Raw genomic sequence first — 24,449 nt, forward strand, 5'->3', positions numbered from 1 at the left:
TGGCATCAGAGGGAAAGATTAAAGAGAGTCTAAACATATAATAATAAGAAATATGCCACCAGTCAAGAATTGACTATTTTTTTTATCAACATAAACTTAAAGGACATGGTGCAGGACATCCAACATACTGGGGCACATCTTTCAGATGACTCAGAAGTGCTGTTAGAGCTAAACATCCCTGTAAAGAACATGCAAACTAGGTGGACATTGGACCGCACTCTGTTAATGGAGGAGGAGATAATGGAGCTATTAAACAAGGAAACAAAAACTTATTTTTAAGTCAATCTAGGCTCTGCCTCGGTATAGGTGGTCTGGGATGCATATAAAGCCTATCTAAGAGGCCGAATTGGTAGCTTATCTGCGTCTAGAAGAAGGGCCTATTGGGAAAACGTTACAAGGACAGAAGAGCAAATCCATGAATTAGAAAAAAAACTGGTCACACCAAATTTAGAACAGAGAGTCCTCCAGGAAATACTGATGGAAATTACAGAGGCCCAAGCTAACTTAGTAAATGTGATAGAAGGCAGAGTTAAAGAATCATGGAAGGCCAGCAGTTTAGCTCATTTTCAATATGGAGAAAGTTGCAGCAAACTGTTGGCATGGAAAATCAAAAGGGATCAGGTGAGGAACACTGTTAAATCAAATGTGAGCAAAAGGGACGATTTGATTGGCAAAATGGAGATCGAGAAAACCTTTCACAGGTATTTTGCAAAAGTTTAAAAGGAAGAGGTAGAGACAACTGAAGAAGGGGTGGGAGACTGGCTAAAACAGGAGCATTTTGAGATCCTAACAGAAGAAAAGAGTAGAGCTCTGAACATGAAGAGAAACAGAAGGGAAGTTGATCAAGTCCTTCAAGATGGGTAATGGGGGAAAGCCCCCATGTCAGGATGAGTTACCTCACACAATCTATAGGGCACTGGCAGGTACACTAGCTCCAATATTAATGGAGATGTTTAATAAACTGTTCCTGAAAGACGCTAGACTGCGAGAGTCTTGGAAGGAGGCCACTATCACCTTAATTCTTAAGCCTGGGAAAAATACAAAAAACTGTGACGCATAGAGACCAATCTCACTTTTAAATTGTGATTAAAAAATCTTTGCAAACATTTTAGCGGGAAGGTTGAATGGGGTCATGACAGATCTCATTCACGGAGATCAGAAGGGGTTTATACTAGGGAGATATTTTAAAAAACTGACATATGTTCTGGTGGGCTCTATAGATTTAGCTACCACAAACAATCTTCCCCTTACAGTAATTGCGCTACACGCCACAAAAGCATTTTACCAGGTTAACTGGGTCTTTCTACAAACAGTTCTGAAATCTCTGAATCTGGGAGTAAACTTCTGTAGAACACTCGCAGGGATCTATGCTTCTCCAGTAGCACGGGTTTTGGTGAATGGTTTGTAGACAGATCCTCTGAAAATAACTAGAAGTACGCGGCAAGGCTACCTCCTATCGCCATTACTCTTTGATTTATACATCGAGCCCTTAGCTAGGAAAATCAGAAAAGACCCGGAGATCCTTCCTTTTAAGTTCAACAACTGGTAAAAGGAACTAGCTCTATACGCAGATGATCTCTTGATTTACACAACAAAAGTGCAGAAGTCTATGAGCCAGCTAATGAGAATAACATTGGAGTTTGTAAGGATATCTGGTTATGCAATCAACAGTGGGAAGACAGAGATAATGGCCTGGAATTGGAAGAAGGAGAGGTAGTAGTAAAAAAAGAGAGATGAGGTACTTAGGTATCATATTAAAAAATTACAAGGAAGCCCAAATACAATTGGTCAGGGAACTTTGGGTAATTGAACTCTTTCTAAAGACAGACAATAAGTTATAGCAAATAAATATAGACCCAATCAGTGCTATATTGTTGACATCTGTCCAGCCGGACAGATGTTTAATATTCAATCAATTCAATATTTACAGAAAGTAAACACAGAGCACTTTAAGTGGGACACAAGCCTGCATCCAACTTTAGCAAGAAAGACGTAAAACATAAAGTAAGGGGTTCAGGCAAGGGGAATTGTTTGTTTTCAACACATTTCTTATAGAACAAACAGAGTATACAAGAGACACCATTACACAAAAAAATTAGAACATTTCCAAAAAGCGTATATGGTGTACAAGGTGTCGATGGCGCTTCGATCCCTTAAGAAAATGCTGGGATCATCTTCAGGACATTATACTATGCATGCCTGTTTACATATGATTTTACTTGCTAGAACCATGGGAAAACTTTGAAGGAAGGAAAAGGAGAAAGAAAATTGAAGTTAATTTACAGACAAGGTAATGCGACGTTCCTAAAAAGTGCTTGTGAGGTTGCCTTTAGTGTGGTTTCCGGTTCGATACGTGGGACTCCAGCATATTGAAACAGGCACGTGGAATTAACGTGCCATGAAAATTTCTAGAAAAGGTGATGGGAAGAGATAGAAAAATGGAACAAAAGTGCAGACGATCACGATGGAAGCGAGATCTGGCAAAGGTGCTCAAGTAGTGAAAATAACTCTACTTGTAGCTGTATGGTAAGTGGTAAATACAAGGAAATGACAGGAATGCTGAAAGTTAAGAATGCGCTGTTATTCTATTGCGTGTCCAAGGTAGCGCATGGAGTACCTGGAAGGTAAAGAGAAGGGTAGTAGTAAAGAGGTCGGCTTACCCTGGGCAAAAATGACTAACTGTCTTGCAAATCAAGAGAGAAGACCACCGGCGTGGGACCTTTAGAAGTGATGGTCTTGGTATTGGTGCAAGGGAGTTCGCACCGGGAAGCAAAAGACCTGCAGTGGGTGGAAAGGAGAGGGAGGTTTAAGGGTGGGGCAGAAAGGAGGAAGGGAAACGCGGCATGCAAGGCGAACACGCTTACCGGTGAAGGGAGTTCCAGTGTGAACATATTCCATATGAAGCAAGTCGCTTTTGCGGTCTCAACCTGAGTTCCTGGGCCAATGCTGAAAGGAAGGAGCAATGGGAAGGTTAAGGATAGGGGCTGAAACGGTTAAAGGGACCGCGGCGTGCATGGCACATGCGCTTACCGGTTAGGGGAGTTCCAATGTGAACATATTGCAATGTCAACCAAGCCGCTTTTGCGGTCTCGAGTCGAGTTCCCGATCAATGCTGAAAGGAAGAAGTGAGGGGATGAATAAGGATATTAGAGCATCATCTAAAGGAGATGAGTTATTAGAGTGAGATATTAGAGCATCATCTAAAGGAAATGCGTGTGCAGAGCAATCACGCTTACCGAATGTGGTCTTCAGTCTGTCACAAAATGTGTGTTGCCGGTCACAGCACTGAGTGAACCAGTGGAGGGCATTATTTATGGGAACTTCCTGTTGGAAGAAGTAGGTCAGGTGACTTGGGATAGTAAAAGAGAGACTCGTATTGGAAGAAGTGGGTCAGGTGACCAGGGATAGTAAAAGAGAGACCCGTATTAGAAGAAGTGGGTCAGGTGACCAGGGATAGTAAAAATGAAAGAGAGACTCATAGTTTCCAAAACCGTGGCCATCTTAGAGTATGAAGGAGTAGGTTCATGGCTAAAAGTGGCTTAGAACCAGAAGAAAAATGAGAAGAAAAACAGGAAGAAAAGTTTATAAGAAGTGGCAAATCTAGTCACAAAGGAGCAAGACGAACCTCAGTACAATTCATCAGCGGCAGAAATAGTGATAAAGTTAAAAAGGCTCATTAGACAATAACAGGGACAAAACAGGGTATTTGTAGTAATAAATGTCTGTGAAGAGGGCCAACGGCACAAGCATACTCAATAGAAGTGGCAATTAGATTGGTGAGGTCCAATCCTCCAGAAGATTGAGGCCTGTATGGATACTTCGAGTCCTCAGGATCCATTTCAGTTCTTCCTTGTTAAGAAGCTGCACAAAGTCTGCAACCCTTGACGGTGGCTTTTGCATGCTAATGGTAGTCTACAGTATGTCATCTTCAGTTTGTCCTGCTGCTTGAAAATGTTCCACAAGAGGGGCATTTGGAGTGTTGCAGCGTATTCTACTGCTGTGCTGGCAAATCCGTATCCTTGCCTTTTGCGTTGTTTGTCCAATGTACATTTTATTGCAAGGGCAAAGAATAGCATGAATTACCTTGTTGGTGTTACAGTTCGAAAAAGGTTTTCAATTCAATCCTAATTTTATCAAACAGAAATTCTTTCCCTTCAATTGTGAACTGGCAAACAATACAATCACCACATTTAGCATGCCCTGTTAGGGGCTGTAGGCCCCAAAGCTCATTGAGGGTTCCTGTGCTTTTGGTAGATGGTAGGGCCCCGCGTACTATGTGATCTTTGATGTTTTTTGCTTTGCGGAATGTGAACAAAGGACGTTCTAAATTAAATATTCCTGCGTTCAGAACCTTCCAGTGTTTAATGACGCTCTTCCTGAGGTGTGTGATAGTGGTAAAAAAGTGGTCACACAGACCATACGGTTCTAGGGTTATTTTTCTTTGGGTTCCAAAAGTGTATCCCTGGGACAATACCAGGCTCTTTTAAGGGAGTTGCAAACTAGCCTATGTGGGTACCCTCTTGATGTCAGTTTGTTACTGAGGACTTTTGCCTCACAGAAGTAATCGTCCTTTATTGTGCAATTCCTCCTGATACGGAGGAACTGCGAGTAAGGTAGTGAATCCCTCAGGGCACAGGGATGGTGACTGTCATATCTGAGGAGAGTGTTCCTCTCTGTGGGCTTTCTAAATAAACTTGTGATTAGTGTCCCGTCTTTGTGCTGAATGTTCAAGACAAGAAATGGGATGGTGGACTTACTGTGTGTCAAAGTAAAGTTGAGTCCTTCACAATTGTTATTAAGCCAGTGGAGAAATTGTCTCATAGTTGTGTCAGAGTCCTGCCTAATCATAAAAACGTCATCTATGTACCTTTTCCACACCAAGATCCCGGTGCGGAATAGGTTCATAGGAGATAGTATACGGTTGGTTTCCAGGTGGTCCATGTAAAGTATGGCTAGGTTTGGGGCAAAAACTGCCCCGATAAACATACCCTTCACCTGTTGATAATATTGTTCATCAAACAGGAAGAAATTCCTAGTAAGACAAATTTCCAAAAGTTGAAGTATGAAGATCATGGGCACAACATGGGGCCTTGGTCGTTTGTTGAGGACTCGTTCCATAACCAGGAGTGAGTCAATTTGGGCAATATTAGTCACCTTCTGCCAACATGATTCCAGGTGAAATACTCACTTTTGAGAAACTAGTTCTCAAAGACATCACCCAAATGCCCCTCTTGTGGAATATTTTCAAGCAGCAGGTCACACTGAAGATGACATACGGTGGACAATCACTAGCATGATAAAGCCACCGCCAAGGGGTGCAGACTTTGCGCAGCTTCTCAACAAGGAAGAACTGAAATGGATCATGAGGACTGCAAGTATCCATACAGGCCTCAATCTTCTGGAGGATTGGACCTTACTAATCTAATTGCCACTTCTTTTGAGTATTCTTGTGCCTTTGGCCATCTTCACAGACATTTATTTCTATAACTGCCCTGTTTTGTCCCCCTGTTAATGTCTAATGTGCCTTTTTAACCTTTATGACTGTTTTTGCCGCTGATGAATTGTACTGAGTTTCGTTTTGCTCCTTTGTGACTAGATCTGCTACTTCTTATAACCTTTTCTTCCTGTTTTTCTTCTCATTTTTCTTCTGGTTCTCAACCACTTTTAGCCATGCACATGTACTCCTTCATGCTCTAAGAGGGCCACGGTTTTGGTAACAACAAGTTTCTTTTTCATTTTTACTATCCTCGGTCACCTGACCCACTTCTTCCAATATGAGTCTCTCTTTTACTATCCCCAGTCACCTGACCCACTTCTTCCAATACGAATCTCTCTTTTACTATCCCCGGTCACCTGACCCACTCCTTCCAACAGGAAATTCCCATAAAGAATGCCCTCTCCCGGTTCACTCATTGCAGTGACCGACAAGACACATGTTGTGACAGACTGAAGACCACATACGGTAAGCGTGATTGCTCTGCACACTCATCTCCTTTATTACAGGTGATGTTCTAATATCCTTATTCATCCCCTCACTTCTTCCTTTCAGCATAGGCCGGGAACTCATCTTGAGACCGCAAAAGCAGCTTGGTTGACATTGCAATATGTTCACATTGGAACTTCGCTAACCGGTAAGCGCATTCGCCGTGCACGCAAAGGTCCCTTTACCTGTTTCATCCCCTATCCTTAACCACCCCCTTGCTCCTTCCATTCAGCATTGGCCCAGGAACTCAGCTTAAGACCGCAAAAGCGGCTTGCTTCATATGGAATATGTTCACACTGGAACTCCCTTAACCGGTAAGGGCGTTCACCTTGCACGCCACGGTTCCCTTCTACCTTCCTGCCCCACCCTTAAACCTCCTTCTCCTTTCCACACAATGCAGGTTTTTTGCTTCCCTGGTGCGAACTCCCTCACACCAACACCAAGACAATCACTTCTAAAGGTCCCACACCGGTTGTCTTCTCTTTTGATTCCCAAGACAGTCTGTCATTTTTGCCCAGGGTAAGCCGACCTCTTGACTGCTACCCTTCCCTCTTTACCTCCCAGGTCCTCCATGCGCTACCTTGGACACGCAATAGAATAACAGTGCATTCCAAACTTTCAGCATTCCTGTTGTTTCCTTGTATTTACCACTTACCACACGGCTACCAGTAGAGTTATTTTCACTCCTTCAACACCTTCGCCAGATCTCGTTTCCATCTTGATCGTCGGCACTTTTGTTCCATTTGTCTATCTCTTTGCATCACCTTTTCTAGAAATTTTCACTGAACGTTAATTCCACATGCCTGTTTCCATATACAGGAGCCCCAAGTATCGAACCGGAAACCACACTAAAGGCAATCTCTTTTATGAATGTCAAATTACCCTTTTCTGTGAATTTACCCCAATTTCCTTTCTCCTTTTCCTTCCTTCGAATTTTTCCCATGGTTCTAGCAATTAAAATCATATGTAAACAGGCATGCATATTATAATGTCCTGAAGATGATCCCAGCATTTTCTTAAGGGATCGAAACGCCGTCGACACCTTGTACACCATATACGCTTTTGGAAAATGTTCTAATTTTTGTGCAATGGTGTCTCTTGTATACTCTGTTTGTTCTATAAGAAATGTGTTGAAAACAAACAATTTCCCTTGCCTGAACCCCTTACTTTATGTTGTACGTCTTTCTTGCTAAAGTTGGATGCAGGCTTGTGTCCCACTTAAACTGCTCTGTGTTTACTTTCTGAAAATATTGAATTGATTGAATATTAAATATCTGTCCGGCTAGACAGATGTCTACAATATAGCACTGATTGGGTCTATATTTATTGACTATAACTTATTGTCTGTCTGGGGACCACTGTCTTTTATAAAGAGTACTTAGGTATCATGGTAACCCAAGGTATTTTGGAGCTGGCTAAGGTAAATTATGAGAAAATCAAGAAGGAAGTGTGCAACCTGATGGGGAGTTGGTCACATCTCCCGTTAACCATATTTGGCTGGGCAAACCTGTTAAAAATGTCTATCCTTCCAAAATGTACTTTCCTTTTTGACTCTATTCCGCTTCCTTTCAATAAGGAGTGGTTGGGAAAGATGCATGGTCACATCACCAGTTTTGTATGGGCCTCTGAAGGTCCCTGTATAGTGTGGAAACAGCTGAGAAGAAGAAAAGAGAAAGGGGGACTAGCGTTACCCGACTTACAATTCAACGCCTGGGCTTTTGTCTTGAAAAACTGGAAAACGCTGTTAGATAGGCCGGGGTGCTCAGACATAGGCAGATTATTTGCCGAGATGTTGAAGGAGGTGAAAGGTGAGGACTGCGGATTTTTGTATATGTACGCTGACCCCAAATATTTAAAAAAATGTCAGACTAGAAGTTCTACGGGGTATGGCCAAGACTTGGTACAGAATTAGAAGAACTCTCAATTTGCAATACTTTGCAAATTTAGCTCCAATTTGGGAATCTCTGGGCTCTCCAGATTGGACTAAAGATAAGTTGGTCGAACCGTTGAGGGAAGCGGGCGTGCTGAGATGGGAACATCTGATCCAGGATGGCCATTTCATAACATGGGAAATGTGTAGAGACAGGACGGCCAATAGGATGTCAAGATTCAAATTTCTACAAATACAGAGCCGGTATCAAGCGTCTAGCATATCGATTGGGGCGCTAAACTAACTGGAAGAGAGGCTGATGTTAGGAGCACCCGTGAAAAAAGAAATATCTACCTGGTACTGGATTAGGATGGACCAGAAAGATGGGGAGTTCATGCTGCCATCAGAGCTATGGGAAAGATGATGCTTGCCAGAGTCCACGATGGAGAATTTATGCCCAGTCTATGCTTTATAACACAGCTAAACCTGCCTGTTTACGGAGAAATCATTTGTTTACACTTCATAGGGCGTACTGGACCACACTGAGGCTTTCAAAATTTGGTAAAGGAGGGGACAACTGAAGGTAGACAATCTCCATATGTTTCTATTATGCCCTAAGATTCAGCAGTTCTGGGAGGACATGAGTAGAACTTTGACTGATATCCTGAATGTCCGGTTTCAGGTATACACCTGCTTGGTTTTCTTGGGAAATTCAGAGGTCCAGTTAAAAGGTGGTAGGGGGCACCCGAGTTTCTCATTCTACACTATGTTACGGGCAAGCAGGGAAATCTGTAAAAAATGGGTAGTCTCTAACCCTGGGCGGAGTTCACAGAGTTCCACTATGCGGATCTCCACGAAGTGCAAAAAAAATTCTGTCGCACTATGCAGAGCTCTGTGAGCGGCGGAGTACAATCGAAAAATGTCGTTCGCGGTGATTGCACATTGCTGGATGCTTGTCCGCACTGTGCAATCATTGCGAGCGGCACCATGCACAGTGCAAGCGGTCCCTGCTTTTCATTTCTGCAACTCAAGTAGATTTTTAGTCGAGCTGCAGTTTTCTCAACACGAATGGGCAGTTTCTCATTACGAGTGGTTGCGAGCATACACGACCACTGGCAATGAGAAACCTGACCCCCCGTGTTGAGAAATCTCACCGGGATGTTGATTTTCCACGCTCGTGCCCGCCAACTTGATGTTGACGATCGCGAATAAGGAAAAATCTCGCTGGGAGGTTGATTTTCCTCGCTCGAGGTTGCCAACTTGATGTTACCAAATGCGAGCGAGGAAAAAAACTCCGCTCCGCGACGTGGAGTTTTTTGGAACTCCGCGTTCTCCGCTTAACGCGGAGTACAGAAAACTCCACGAGCGGAGCAGAGTTCACCGCCCAGGGTTAGTAGTCTCAAACACCCCCCCATTATGAGTTTTGGATATTGGCCATAAAAAGCATGGTTAGTTTGGACACATCTGATAATAAAGAGAAAAGTCATGACTGTTGGTATCCTTTCATAAGTTGGTTGGATGGAAGACAAAACAGTTTAGAAGAGGGGTCCAATGATTAAGCGTTTATCCTATCGGGCAGATAATGCTTGTGGGAATAGCGGTCATGAGAAAGGGTTTTCACATTCCAAGGGCTGCAACAGTTTCTAATACCCCTCTTTGCTCATTTCCAGGAAAAGGGCAGGAAAACCCAGGAACGGGCGGCGGAATGGTGTTTCAGGGGCAAAATGAGGACACAAAAAAAATAACACATAAATCAAACAATTGCACATAATAACAACATACACATAACATAAACATTATGATATCACATTTCCCACACGCTAAAATAGTAAGAAATAAAACTTATTGCTTTGTAGCTGCAGAATTTTTTCCATCTTCACATAACAAAAAATAGTAATCCACTAAGATGAAGAAAAAAAATCCAAAATGCCCCATAAAATGCAAACATATAACCAATTTAATGAAAATCCCTCAAAGCAATCCAAAGTCTGTTCTATAAAAAACGTGTTTTAAAAAAAGAACCGCTCCAAGGAAACCTGAAAAAAATTAAATAAAAACATCAATTTAAAATAAACCAATAATGATTTTCTTAAACAAAAACATTGTTCCCATATAAATTGTTCATTAAAAAAATCCTGTAAAAGAAATGTAAAATACCCACCCGCACAATACATTAGAGTAAAAAATATACAGATGCATAACATTTAGTCATCAAAAATTAAATAACCTCGCATAATTTAACATAAATCATTCAAACATTAATAAGACCATTTTTTTTTTAATGCTAAATGATGGAATAGTGATAAACAGACTAAAAATAGCAAAAGCTCTCAAACAACACTATACTAAGTTTTAAACAAGCATCCTAAATCCTCTCTACCCTCAAAACCCTTATCCTTAAAAAAGGATTAACTTGTTGCAATAAACAGCAGCGTCTAAGTGAGAACTGATTCCTCGAAAAATGACTCAAAATAACACCAATAGATTACAAAACAGAAGGTAGCATTAAAAAATAATGTCCGCTAAATTAAACTAAGGAAAAGACTATCTCCCAATAGAAATTTAATGGGAAATATAGCAAAAATGTTTAATAATTGTAAAACAAAAATGAAAAAAATTATAAAAATCTTAAACATGTCAGTGTTGTAAATAAATGTCTAAAAACGTATAAAGTATGAATTAATAAATACTAATAAAGGATATGTTAAAATAATGTTTAAAAAGGTTTAAAAATATTTAACAATTGTAATTATTGAACCATAACGTTTGAAAATGTACATTATGCAAAAAATATTTTAAAATCCGATTTACCTCGGTTGTCTTATATTGAAATCACTTTATAATTGCTTTTATTTTTTTCCTTAAAAATATGTTTATTAAAATGTACAAGTGTACAATAAATTGAAAGTGTAAATAAATAAATTACAAATTATGCTAAATTTGGATAAAATCTTGGACAAGAAAAGGGTTACATATGCTATTCACACTCCAACCTAAACCAGCTTGGGGAAAGTGGTGGACACGACAGGGCTGACATTTACTATGTTATGTTATGTTATGTTAGGGTAATTTTGTAGAGCGCACAGCTACCCAACTAGGGTTTCCCAGTGCTGAGACTGACAGAGAACTAGATCAATCAATCAATATGAGGAGTTACGGATACAGACTATTGGTCAAATAACCAGGTTTTTAAAAGTATTCGGAAGACCAGAAATGACGATTCATTGCGAATTGCTATTGGGAGAGAATTCCAAAGCACTGGACCAAGATGGGCAAAAGAACAACCGCCCATTCTTTTAAGTTTAACGATAGGCACCACAAATTTACCTTGGGTAACTGAACGAAGCACACAAGAGGGTAAATAGGGGTGAACCAAAGTTTGCAGATACTTTGGAGAAGAGCCCATTTTAATTTTGTGCATATAACACATGGCTTTAAACTTCACTCGGTTTCCAATCTTAAGCCAGTGCAGGTTATGCAAAGCACTTGAAGTAGAGGAGTTTTTAGGGAGCAGGCATGGCAGCCGAATTTTGCACCACTTGTAATTTCCGTGTGATCTCCTTGTTAACACCCAAATAGAGAATGTTACCATAGTCCAGTCTCGAGGTCACAAGTGTCTGGACTACAGTTTTCTGGGTGAACGCAGGGAGCATCCAAATGATTTTTTTCAACCATTTTAAGATGGTGAAACAAGTGGCAGCTACTTTTACAGCCTGTTGTTTCATGGATACATTAACATCAATCAAGACACCCAAGTTACGGACACAAGTTGACGGCTGAAGTAGAGCCCCCATCTCTCATGGCCAATGCTGAGGACCCCAAAGATCTTTATTCTTCCCTAAGAGGAGGAGTTCGGTCTTATCGCCATTGAGCTTAAGGAGATTACTCTGCATCCACAATGCAATATTCCTTAAGCTCGTCTGGAGCACCGAAGGCCCACATAGCTGTCCTGAAGAAAGGGAGAAGATAATCTGAGTATCATCGGCATACGAAAACAGGCTCAGTCCTGCTTCCTCTGCTATTGTTGCCAGGGGTTTAACATACAGATTGAATAGAATTGGGCTCAAAATAGAGCCCTGTGGCACTCCATAAGAGGAAGGGTAAGTTTTAGATGTAGCTCTGGAAGAAAAAACTTGAAAGGTCCGCTTGGTAAGAAAAGACGTGAGCCAATCAAGGGCTGTGCCGGTAATGCCAGAGGACTGCAAGAGTTTTAGGAGCACAGTGTGGGACACTGTATCAAATGCGGCGCTCAAATCGAGCAAGATAAGAGCTATGGTGTCCTTAACATCCAAATTCTGCCGTAACATCAATGAAACTCCAAGCAGAGTAGTCTCCATAGGGAAACCTGTTCGAAAGCCGGACTGAGAAGGATGTAGGAGACTAGAAGAATCTACAAAGTGAGTAAGTTGTTGATTAATGTGTTTTTCCAAAACTTTGGAATAGATGGGAAGCAGGGAGATAGGCCTAAAATTAGACAGCTGAGAAAGATCAGCATTGGCCTTTTTCAAGAGAGGAAGAACCATTGCATGCTTCCAATCAGAAGGCACGACAGCTTCCTGAATCGAAGCGTTCAGCAGCTGCATGATAAGTAGCAGAGAAGAAGAATCCAGCTGCTGTAGCACAGAGGCCGGAATCAAATCGCGGGGAGAGCCCGATTTGATACTATTTAGGATTTTTTAAAAGGAAGTAAGATCGAGAAGTGACCAGGTTTCCAGACTCAGAGGATTGCATGCTCTATGATCAGATTCAAGCAGGAGAGGAGTCGTACTAGATGCTACTGTCTGCTTATTTTGTAAGGCAGAGTAGATTTGTTCAACTTTGTCTACAAAATAGCTTGCAAGATTATCGCACTGTTGTTCGTTAAGAATAGGTGGGAGTGACTGCGTATCTGAGCCAGCAAGTTTTTTTAACCTTACTAAACAAAGTGCGTGAGCAGTTTTGAGCATTAGAAATGGTCAATGATACATAATCCTTTCTCGCTAATTTACAATAGGCTTGATATTGCTTTAAATCTGACTTATAGTTAGATTTAGAATCCTGAGGATAATTCCTCCTCCAGTTCCTTTCCAAAGCCTTGCGTTTGGTTTTCTCTATTCTTAATTGCTCTGTAAACCAGGGGGCAGGTAAGCGATGATTATATGTCTTTTTTAGGTTAAAGGAAGACAGCAGTCAACTGTATCTGAAATCCATTCATATATCAAATTGGAAGAAAGAGTTGAGACATGTGAGATAACAGGAGCATTTTCATTAAGAGTCCTAGTAAAAAGTTCAAGATCCAGTTTACTCCAGTTCCGACTTCTATAAGGCTTACTCACAGGGGCTATAGATGGGAACATTGTAAAAGTAAACGGAAATTTGGTAGCAAAGTGGTTAGACCAGCACAGGGGGGGGCGGGGTCACAATGAATACTAGTTAAATTAGAAAAAATAGGATCCAGCAAATGTCCTGCTACATGGGTGGGACCACTGTTGCTAAGTAGAAGATTTAAGGCAGCAAAATCCGTAATTAAAGTACCACTAGTCATACAATTCAGATTTTCAAGATGTAAATTAAAATCACCCAATATAGTGAAGTTCGATGCTTTGAGAAGATAGGGTGCAGCTAGTTCGGGGAGAAGCCGAGCCCAAGGATTGGAGGGACCTGGGGATGGTAGACAAGAATACCTGAAAAGGTAATCTGAGGAGACAGCGTAATTTTAAATAGTGCTGCTTCAGAATTTAAAATAGCTAAGGCCTCCAATTTGCATTGGTAGGACTTGTCATAATTTATAGCGATTCCTCCACCCTTTCCGTTGGCCCTGTCTCTTCTGGCTATAGCATAGTTAGCTGGTAGCGCCAACGCGACATCAGGGCCTGAACTGGTGTGTAAACAGGTTTCAGTAAGGAAAATCGCATCAGGACGCTCACTATGAAGAAAGTCAAAAATATCCAATTTGTGATTAGGTAGTTACCGACAATTCACATTCCAAGATGTAAAAACCTTTTTGCCAGCATTGTTACCTAGTGGCAAAACAGACTTTTTTTAAACATGAGGAAGGAGAGCTGATCGGATTTTCATCGCAAGTGTCATCCAAAAGTGGCATGCAAAATGAAAAATTGCAACCAGGGCAACGAAAGGCATTATTAAAATCAAAACTAATATTGCAGTTCAAGTCTGAATGAGGGCAATATTTCAATAATTGTTCAGATGAATACCTCAAAGGGGCAGACATATTAGAAAGAAATTGACCAGGGGTCATGGCCCCTGGTCCCGAAAGGGCGCGGACGGGCGCATACGGGCTTGCCTTTGGCAAGCCTTCGGCGCGCCTCCGGCGACCGCTTGCGGCTCATTACATAGGGAATGAGTCAGGGTGGCATGCAAAAGCTAGTGCGCTGACAAGGGCAAGCGCGTGGCACCTTCAAAATGGCTGTCGTTCAAAGAACCCAATGGAAAAACTCAGGGTTTACGAAATAAATGTGCAAAGTCGCAGTAGTCAGTTAAAAAACAACATTCAATACAGTAAGTGAAGCAATACAATTTTATGTGCAGTTTCCGCAATATTAGTCAAAAAAACACAGTTTAAAAATATCCCCAGAAACCTGTCAGACGCTGCGCGACCGCTTGCTGCTCATAAAATAGGGAATGAGGCAGGGCGGTGTGCAAAAGCTAGTGCGCTGACCAGGGCAAGCGCGTGGCACCTTCAAAATGGCTGCCGTTCAAAGAACCCAATGGAAAAACTCAGGGTTTACGAAATAAATGTGCAAAGTCGCAGTAGTCAGTAAAAAAACAACATTCAATACAGTAAGTGAAGCAATACAATTTTATGTGCAGTTTCCGCAATATTAGTCTAAAAAACACAGTTTAAAAATATCCCCAGAAACCTGTCAGGCGCTGCACGACCGCTTGCTGCTCATTAAATAGAGAATGAGGCAGGGCGGCATGCAAAAACTAGTGCGCTGATCAGGGCAAGCACGTGGCACCACCAAAATGGCTGCCGTTCAAAGAACCCAATGGAAAAACTCAGGGTTTACGAAATAAATGTGGAAAGTCGCAGTAGTCAGTTAAAAAACAACATTCAATACAGTAAGTGAAGCAATACAATTTAATGTGCAGTTTCAGCAATATTAGTCTAAAAAACACAGTTTAAAAATATCCCCAGGAACCTGCCAGGCCCACTACAATCTAAACCAACTTGGGGATGGTGTTGAACACTAAGGGCTTACACAATAATAACAAGCTTCACTTAGTGTAAACATTAATCATAAAAGCATGTGATGCAAATTTTCTTCATAAGAACATACTTAAAAACATTACAAAAAATAAAATGGCAAAATTCATCACTGTTAAAAGTTAAAAAAGTGGCAGTGCCCCCATTAAAGCAATATGACAGTCCGAGCAGTCTAACCGTACCCATGATTTCTGCCTTTGTAATCCTTTGGTTGGATGAAACAAACAGTGGGGGGCCTTGACAACACTAAATTGAATCAGAGACTTGGGGGACCTTGAATTGACGATAAGTGAAGTGAAAGAAATTGATGAAGTTAGTGTTTAAAGCAGAGTTCTCTGGTTTCAGGGTGTAGGAGAGTAGGATCTGCCTCTTATGTTGCCCCCACTTTTTTTCTGATGTGTACCCTGGTTTCTGGCTATAGTCTGGCTGGGGCCCTGCCAATCAGGGCTCCAGCCTCTCTGTTCTCTCTAAACAACTTGGAGTGCATATTAGGGGCACTAGTGATTGGATACTGTGGTACCTTGTGAGCCCCTAGTATATGGTACCTTAGGTACCAAGGGCATAGGTACTTCACAAACCTACCAGGGGCTGAAGCATGTATTATGCCACCCCTGGGAAGCAGACTAAATCTGACACCATAGTCCTGCTACTGCAGCCTGGGTGAGGTGGTGCTAGCACTCCTCACTGAGATGTAGGTTCACTATATCTCTCTTGCACACACATTAAAAACTATCAGTCACCCCTAAGGCAGGCTCTCACAATCCTGAGGGCAGGGTACTTGGTTTCCATGTGAGGGGGTGCCTATGCCTGAGCAGGGCCCCTCTGCAGCTCTCAGAGTCCAGTCTCTGGGGCTGTTTGTGAATGCGGTCAAACCATATACTCTTAAGTGCATTATAACCTCGCGGTAAATGCTAACTTTGGGATTGCTGCATCAAAACATGTCGTGTTTGGTGTCAAACGCTTTGGAATCATACCCCAACACCAGTAGCCTGCGTGGGAGCATGATCCCACCCTTCTAGAGGGATAGCTGTGGAAACGTGGTAGAATCCTGAAGAGCCCTGGCATCACAAAATGTATGCCACCAGTCACAGACACTGGGCTGCCCTCCTGCTGATGACCGAAACTCGCAGTGGAGGAGGCCCAACAATAGGTATCCTGTCACAGAGAGGTGTGGCCACCTCCCAGACAGGGTTTAGTGTATTGGGGCTGGGTGGGTGCACTCCTAGAGTGCTTTGAAATCCTGCACTGGGGGAGCAGTAGGCTCCTCTGTGCATACAACAGTTCAAACCGGCTCAGGGGCTACCTGCCCCAGCTCTGGCGTGAAACTGGACAAAGGAAAGTGGGTGTAGCCACCCCCTCCCCTGACCCTCCCATAGGTGGGGTCCTAGAGCTAGTCCCTCCCTTCCTTTCAGTATAAGTTAGGGAACCCTTGCCATTGCAAACTAGATATCCCTGGATGACGCTCTGAAGAAGAATCCTGGACCTTTGACGTTCCATTACCTCTGGAAGACATATGAATCTCCCTTGGAGTGAAGGAGTGACTCCCCTGCTTGGCAGGCACCAAATCTTGCAATCAATGGTCGCAAACTTTCCCGCTCCCGCCGGAGTCCGAAGGCCCTGCAGCCCTGACTTCTCGAAGGCCATCGTGAGTCCCCAGTGACGCTGAGGCAAGTGGACCCCATGAGTGATGAGGAACCGCAATCCCTGGGTACCGTGCACTATTTTTGAGTACAACCCCTTCACGACGTTCTACGAACTAGTGCATTGGACTATGTGTGGTCCAAGCCTCAGCAGGAATCCCTCCGAAGATCAGAGGCCTACCCCATCCCGAGTGACCGTGGGTCCCTGTTGAGTGAATCCTCCCGAGGCGTCTTCGCGATCCCTTGCTGGTTGGCTTGTGGGTCCCCAGAAGACTTTTCTACAGTTCCAAAGGGCTCCCCTGATTGCTCCGGGCCTGCCCTGACATACCCTTGCTGGGTGAGTCCCTCAGACCTTGCTGGTCTGCACCTCTGACTTTTTATCCTTTCCATGAGACTTGCTGTTACCAAGGCTTGTTGGCTCCAATCTGGTCACTGACACCGCAGTAAGCTACAGACTTCGCAGGACACACTGAATCCAGCTCCTGGTTGTCGTCGACGCCGCCTGGACCTCGTGGCTGAAGAGTCAAGACACCCGTGATCACCTGAAATCACCCGACGACTGTGGGCATCCAGCTTCTTTGCCCCGGGTCACTGCCAAGTGACTTTGAACACTGTCCCCTCTGCTTTCAGGTCTTCCTTCTTCTTAATCCAGCCTTGGATTCCACCAGACACTTCTCCTGTCTTCACAAGCAGCAAGTCTTCTTTGACTCCCATTGAAAACGACGCCATGACCCGACACCAAGAGACACCTATGCACCCGGATTCCCTGGGTGAGGTAACTCCAGCACTACGGTGCTCCTGTGTGTGTTGGCTCTAGAACTACTTGTAAGTGACTTGCTTGTAGACTCTCCCGAAGTATCCTAAAACTCTAAGGGCCTCATGTAGGAAGCCTAATACCGGTCGGTAAGGGCCGATTTTCGGTAAATATACCGTTACCGACCGGTATTTAGGCTTCTGAGATGTAGGGGGATCATTTCTGTATTCGGAATTTACCGAATCGGTAAAATTACCGAATCGGTAAAATTACTGATTCGGTAATTTTACCAATTCGGTAAATTCCGAATACAGAAATGAGATGTAGGGGGAGTGTGTGGGTGTCGTGGGGATTCGTTATTTACCACCAACTAAAGGTTGGTGGTAAATGACGAATAGGTTAATAAAAGCATTTTTGTGCACGTTAAAGTGTGCAATGTGGCAGACATACATGCCCTTAGGGCATGTATGTGTGCCACATGTGCACACATGTGCACACATGGTGCAACAGGGTGTCAATGTGACACCCTGCCACCCTTGCATGTGCTCCCCCATTACCGAATCGGTATTTACCGATTCGGTAATGAGGCATACCTTCCCATCAATGGGAAGGTATGCCTCATTACCGAATCGGTAAATACCGATTCGGTAATTACCGAATTTTTCCGAATCGGTAATATTTACCGACTAATTACCTACATATCATTTACCACTTCATAAATACCGAATCGGTAAAATTCGGTATTTATGAAGTGGTAAATGTTAGGCTACCTACATATGGCCCTCAATTTCCAACCGCGACTTGCCCCATTGAAGTCAATTGGGATCCGCGGCTGTGTTCTCACACTGCATGTGTCTCCCGTGGGTCCTTTACTTACCTGCCTTGGGCGGATTAGTGAGGCCCCAGCGCTTCTGAAGGCCCTAGGCCTTGTCCCCTCGCAAGTCGTTCTTCTTAAGTCTCTCTTTTAGTATATAGTCTGATACGAACCTAGGGCCCCAGCCATATTTGTGCTTAATTTATTGTGAAACGTTGATTTATGCATATGTTCCTGACTTCTAATCTCATAAAGAGATTAGTAGAGTGTGTCTAGTAATAAATACATATATATTTGATATATATACCTGTGTGGTGTCCTTTCATTTAGTAATTCAAGAGATTATAAGGTAAAACAAGCTGCTTTTCATTCCTCTAAAGACTTAGCCTGAAGGCTGCTCTCCACAGCTACCACTAGGATAGCTTTCTTTAAAAGGTTGTCTTAAACCTATCTACCATAAAAGTCGAATTGTACTGGTGCAAGGTGTCCACTTTAACTAGTGAACAGCATATACCAGGCCAACTTCTCACACAGGGCAGCTATGATGCCCTGCCTACAGGTCCGGAATCCCAATTTGCTCCTCCCAGGCCTCAACTTTGTTCAGTGCAGGGAAAGCAGTGCTGGGCAAATACATGCAACGTGCTCTTGAGATTCATCTGAATTACCAAAGCATCAGTATGCAAGATTGTCTTTGGTTCGCCGCCATAAAGGTAGTTGTTTTAAGAAAAGCCACTCGCCCATCATAAGGGCCAAAAATCTTAGTTTAAGATGTAAGAAAAAAGAGCATTCATTTAATGTTTGTGGGTTAAATAATAATGCGAAACGGCAAAGGGTCGCTGCTGAGCTGCAGGTGATGCAATCTGACTTGGTATGTCTCCTTGAGACTCACATTTCATGGGACAAAAGGAAAGTTCTCAATGAGCTAGGGTATACACTATTAGCTTGCACACGACAGCCAACCACAAACCGCGGAGTAGCCATTTTAGCAAAGAATAGGATACAAAGCACTGGTAGAATAGCTGTTGACAACCAGGGCCGCTGGGTGGTTATTGAATGTGCTAGGGGGTAATTTGTAATTACTATATGCTCTGTATATGGGTCTAACTTTGACGAAGCAACAGTGCTAGAGGGTCTTAATCTGGAATTAGCATCATGGCCTACCCCGCTGATCTTGTGTGGTGATTTCAACCTTCACTTGGATAGTCAAGGTCTTCAAAAGGGGTGGAATCACTATACAGGCAGAAAACATAGAGTTTTCAAGGCACTACAGCACTTGGTGGAAGATCATGGCCTGAAAGATGCATGGTCTACGTTGTAGAGATCAGACCCCGGTTTTACGTTTTATTCTTATCCCCACAACAAATTGGTTCGGCTAGATAATTTCTTTGCGCATTCAAAACTATTAACAGGTGCCAGAATACAAGTCTACCTAAGAATCACATCAGATTATGGCCCATTAGTGATAGACATCCTGACTATATGTAATAGTAATTCTTTCTCACATAGATCCTTTTCGTTCGATCGTAAGCTTTTAAAAGAGTTTTATAAACCACATGAATGATTGGATTCAGCAATTTCTGGAAATCAACTGTAAATCAACCTCACAACCATATGTCTGGGATGCCCTAAATGCAGGGTTTAGGGGAGAGACTCTGAGTTATGGGCTTCACAAACAGAAACAACTCAGAGTTGAGATTCAAGATCTTTATGGGAGGCTTAGGTTGGCAGAGGTAGAACTGATGTGGAAGATAGAGAATGGAGGAGATACTGCCCTTTTACAATCAGAAGTAGCCCAATGCAAAGCCAGAATTAACCTTCATTGGAGCAAAGAAATTGCTCTTAAATTTAACTTGTTTAAGAGAGAAAGATATGAATTCGGCGAAGCTACTGGGCGATGTCTAGCACAAAGGCTAAGGTCTAAAGAGGCTTCACAGAGAATCCAAAAAATGGAGGATAGACAGGATATATTACTGGAAACCCCATAGGAAACATTGGAAGTATTTCACTCTTTCTTTAAAACACTATATACAGAAGACAATCAGGGGGAAGAGGATATAGAGACATTCTTCAAGGACATAGAGTGTGTAAAACTGGGGCAAGTAGAGGCATATATTTTGGATGAGCCCATTACCATGGAAGAATTAGAAGAGGCAATAAATAATCTGAGCAGTGGCAAAGCGGCGGGTCCAGACAAGCTGCCTCTGCAAGTCTATAGAACATTCTTCCAGGAGCTCAAATTTGAACGACTGACTACCCTACAACAAGCACAGGTGGGGACAGTTCCCCATCATGGGAGGAAGCAAATATTATTGTTTTTTAAAAAAGGGATGAACTGGCAGAGCTCCCAGGGTCATATCAACCAATTTCCTTAGTAAACACCAATGGGAAGATATACACAAAAATGTTAGCCACTCGCCTAGCGAATGTTATCACCCCACTTGTATCATTGAAACAACATGGGTTTTTACCAAATAGGGGTACCGTAAATGACATTAATAGGGTAATAGCATTGTTGGACAAAGCTAACGTACAGGGCACTACCTTAGGTTTAGTTTTATTAGACGCCGAGAAGGCATTCAACCGTGTGTCATGGAGTTTTCTCTGGGGCATACTACGAGTCATGGGGTTTGACCCTGGTATTATTCAAGCAATTCAAGCAGTTTATAAGACCCCCAAAGCTCGAATCTGCATTAATGGGTTAGAATCATCACCAGTGTATATAACAAGAGGCACAAGGCAGTGCTGCCCGTGCTCTCCACTGTTATTTGCATTATATATAAACGCATTTTTGACCATGTGTTAGCATATACAGACGACGTGGTGGTTGTAACAACGGATCCGGCTATGTCAATTTCGGAGATGAAGCGAATCTTAACGCATCCAAGACACAAATATTATGCACTAACCAGACCAGTGTTAAAGACCCTAGAGTGACTGATGAAGTTAGTTATCTGGGGATTAAAATTAGGGCCTGTTTAGATGAATTTGTAAAAATCATCTGGAATTATATTCTCACGAGTGTAAAGAGGCCATTAGATAGAATGGAATGCATGCACCTTACAATGGTGGGGAGATGCAATGTCTTAAAAATGGTAATTTTACCTAAAGTTTTATATTTCTTTAGGTCCTTTTGATTGGAACTATCTAGGGGACAGCTACAGCAACTACAATCATGCTGTATGAGATTTTTATGGGCCCAAGGGAAACCACGAAGAACAATGCACTTTAAGTCACTGCCTCAAGAGAAAGGGGGGGTGGGCTGTACCTAATCTTACATTTTATTATTATGCGTGTATCTTGCAGAACATCAGAATAATGCTCACTGGAGAAGAAATTGCTAACCCCGCAGAATACCCCTCCGTATATCAGATGCTTTTGGGGGCAGAGGTAGGGAATTGTCTGTTTAGAAAGCTGGAGTATAACTATTACAAGAGAACGCATTTTAAGGTAGTTGGAGCTGCCTATAAGGTATTGAGAGCAGTACGGAAGAAATTACAAATCAAGGGGTTTGCTTTTACACTCCAATAAATACACCCATTTTACTACTTGTGGTTTTCACTGATAGAGTTGCCCAGAAATGGAAAGATAAGGGAGTTACATGTATGGGCAAACTGTATAAGGACAGAGGTCTGCTCTCCTTTCAGATATTAGCTGATAAATATAAACTCCCCCAAACTGATTTTTTTTAAATTTCTTCGGATGAGGGACTTCTTGATGAAAAAACAAAGGACAATTGAGCCATACTTATTAGTTGAGGCTCTTAGAAGGAAGCAACGGATTGGTGGGATTTACAGCTACTTATTAGATACGCAAAGAGAAGATCTGGAGGGCCAAAATATAAGATGGAGAAATAGATTGGGAGATCAAGACATACATATAGAACAATCAATTGATATGGCAGGGAAAATATTAATATCAGCCAATCTAAGAACACAATATTTTAAAACTATATTCAATCTATATCATACCCCTGCGAAGATGATAAAATGGAGCGGGGGGCTTAATGATGGGAAATGTTTTCGATGCGGGCAGATGTGGCTGAAATTATACATATTTTTTATACGTGTAGGAAGTTGACTCAACTTTTGGACCATATAGAGAAGTTCCTCTCGGAAATTACGAGAGTCAAAATTAATCTTACAACGCCCATTATGTTAATGGGCATAGGGGAAGATCTAATTGAGGGACATTCAGCTTTTGAATTCAGATATTTAATTTTTATAGCAGTGGCGGTAGCCCGTCTATGTAAAGCCTCTTTATGGCTGCAGTAAGAGGTCCCAACTTTTGAAATCTGGAGAGCTAGACTCTTTGTTATTTTTAATCTGGAACATAGCTTATACGCTCTCAAGGGGACACGGAAACGGAAACTAGGTTTGTCATTTTGGGGCCCAGTGATTAACCATATGAAGGAATAATATTAAATTAATTATGCATTATCGCCCTGGGTTGGTTCTTTCAGGCGCTTTTGTAGCTGTTTAAATTAAAGAAATTTATGTTAAGAAATTTATGTTAAGTTCTGCGGAAATTATATGGATATTTATATGATACATACCTCATCTGCTATATGAAATAGTTTGTATCTAAAATTCTGGATTGCAATAAAAAAACAAATTAAAAAAAGAGCAAGCCATGTGTGGCAGGGTAGGGGCTAGCTGGTACGAATTGATTACTGCCCATGCATGCTTGCTTTTGGCTAGAATCTCTCTGTCTAACAGCCTGGAGCATAGTTGGATGGGCATTTTGATGCTTAACTTAAAAGCTTTTTTCTCAGGATTAAGGGACCAGAGATCATCTGCTGATAGTTGTGACATGCATTTGTTGAAGTACCTGCTGTGAGGCCCGCCACCATTATTAACGCTCATGCCCAACCATAACAGGGACTCAAGGGTGCCGGCTCTAGCCTATCTCAGCTTGCGACAAAAGAAAGGACCCCGCGCTTTGCAAAGTATAGTTTGGGAGGCCCAGCTCCAATCAAATCTGGGCAGCAGACAAACCTTTTAGTAGCTGATCAACCCTTTTGTAGATTTTAACCATATATTCATTAAGGATGGTACTGTGCTTGCTGAGAGAGATCTCAAAACCGTATGACAGTGTGGGGCCTATCTTGGCTTGCATTACTTCCAACATTGCAGCAAAGTTTGGCCCGGTCAGTTTTTTGGAGAGCTTAGAGAGGCTAACTTGGAGAGCCATGGCTTTCATGACTGTTTCATGGCGATGCTTCATCAGTGTGCCTCTTAGGTCGATATGCAGTCCTAGGTACCTGTATGTTTTGCCAACGGGAATTTGAACATTGTTGTACGACCAGCCATCACCTCTGTACTGCTTCCTGCCCCGTAAGGCCATTTATGTCTTCTTAAGATTTACCACCAATTTGTTTGTGGTGGAGTACACATGTAGGGAGTTTAACAGCTGTTGCAATCCAACTCTTGTACGACTGAAAAGAGCGAGATCGTCAGGATATAAGAGATTACTGATCTGTGCGTGGCCAATCATTAGGGGGTGGCTATTTATTGCGTGCAGGTTTGCTGAGAGATTGGCTTAGAAAAATATAAAAAAGCGGCGGGACTAGCACACATCCCTGTTTCAATCCCCTTGTCTGGATTTTTCTAGCAAGGTGCAATCCAGTGCCGGTCTTAACTTGGATCCAGGTGTTGGTATGAAGCTGCATGATTGGCTTCAATAATTTGGCTGGCTATTCGACAACTGGATGGGTTAGCCCAAAGGCCTTATTACGAATATAGTGATCCATAGGAACGCGGAACTCGCAGTGGCGGATTGACCATCGCCACATTGCGGACCTGCTCGCAGTATTACGATATGGGCAGTCGGACCACCACAAGACCACTTCGTCTGCCTGGGAATCCAGGATCCTGCTGTAATTGTGCAGTGGTCAGGAACAGGAATATGCTGGTGATGCTGCTGCGGCACCGCCAACCATAGTCTGATGCCCTCTCACTGCCCTTTTCATGGCGGTGAGCGCACCATGAAAAGGGTGGCAGAGAGGCAACTAAGGGGCTCAAACAGGGTCCCCGTGCCGCTCCTGTGCCTGGGGGTGCATGCAGGGGGGCAATTGCTGTGCCCCCCTGGAATTGCACTCCTGTCCCTGCACAGTGTGACATGCATGCCATACCCCACAGGAAAGTGCTGCAGGCGCTGTTACGGCAGAAGCCTACATGTTAGG

This window comes from Triturus cristatus, chromosome 2_2, assembly GCF_964204655.1.
Source record: "Triturus cristatus chromosome 2_2, aTriCri1.1, whole genome shotgun sequence".
Lineage (NCBI taxonomy): Eukaryota > Metazoa > Chordata > Amphibia > Caudata > Salamandridae > Triturus > Triturus cristatus.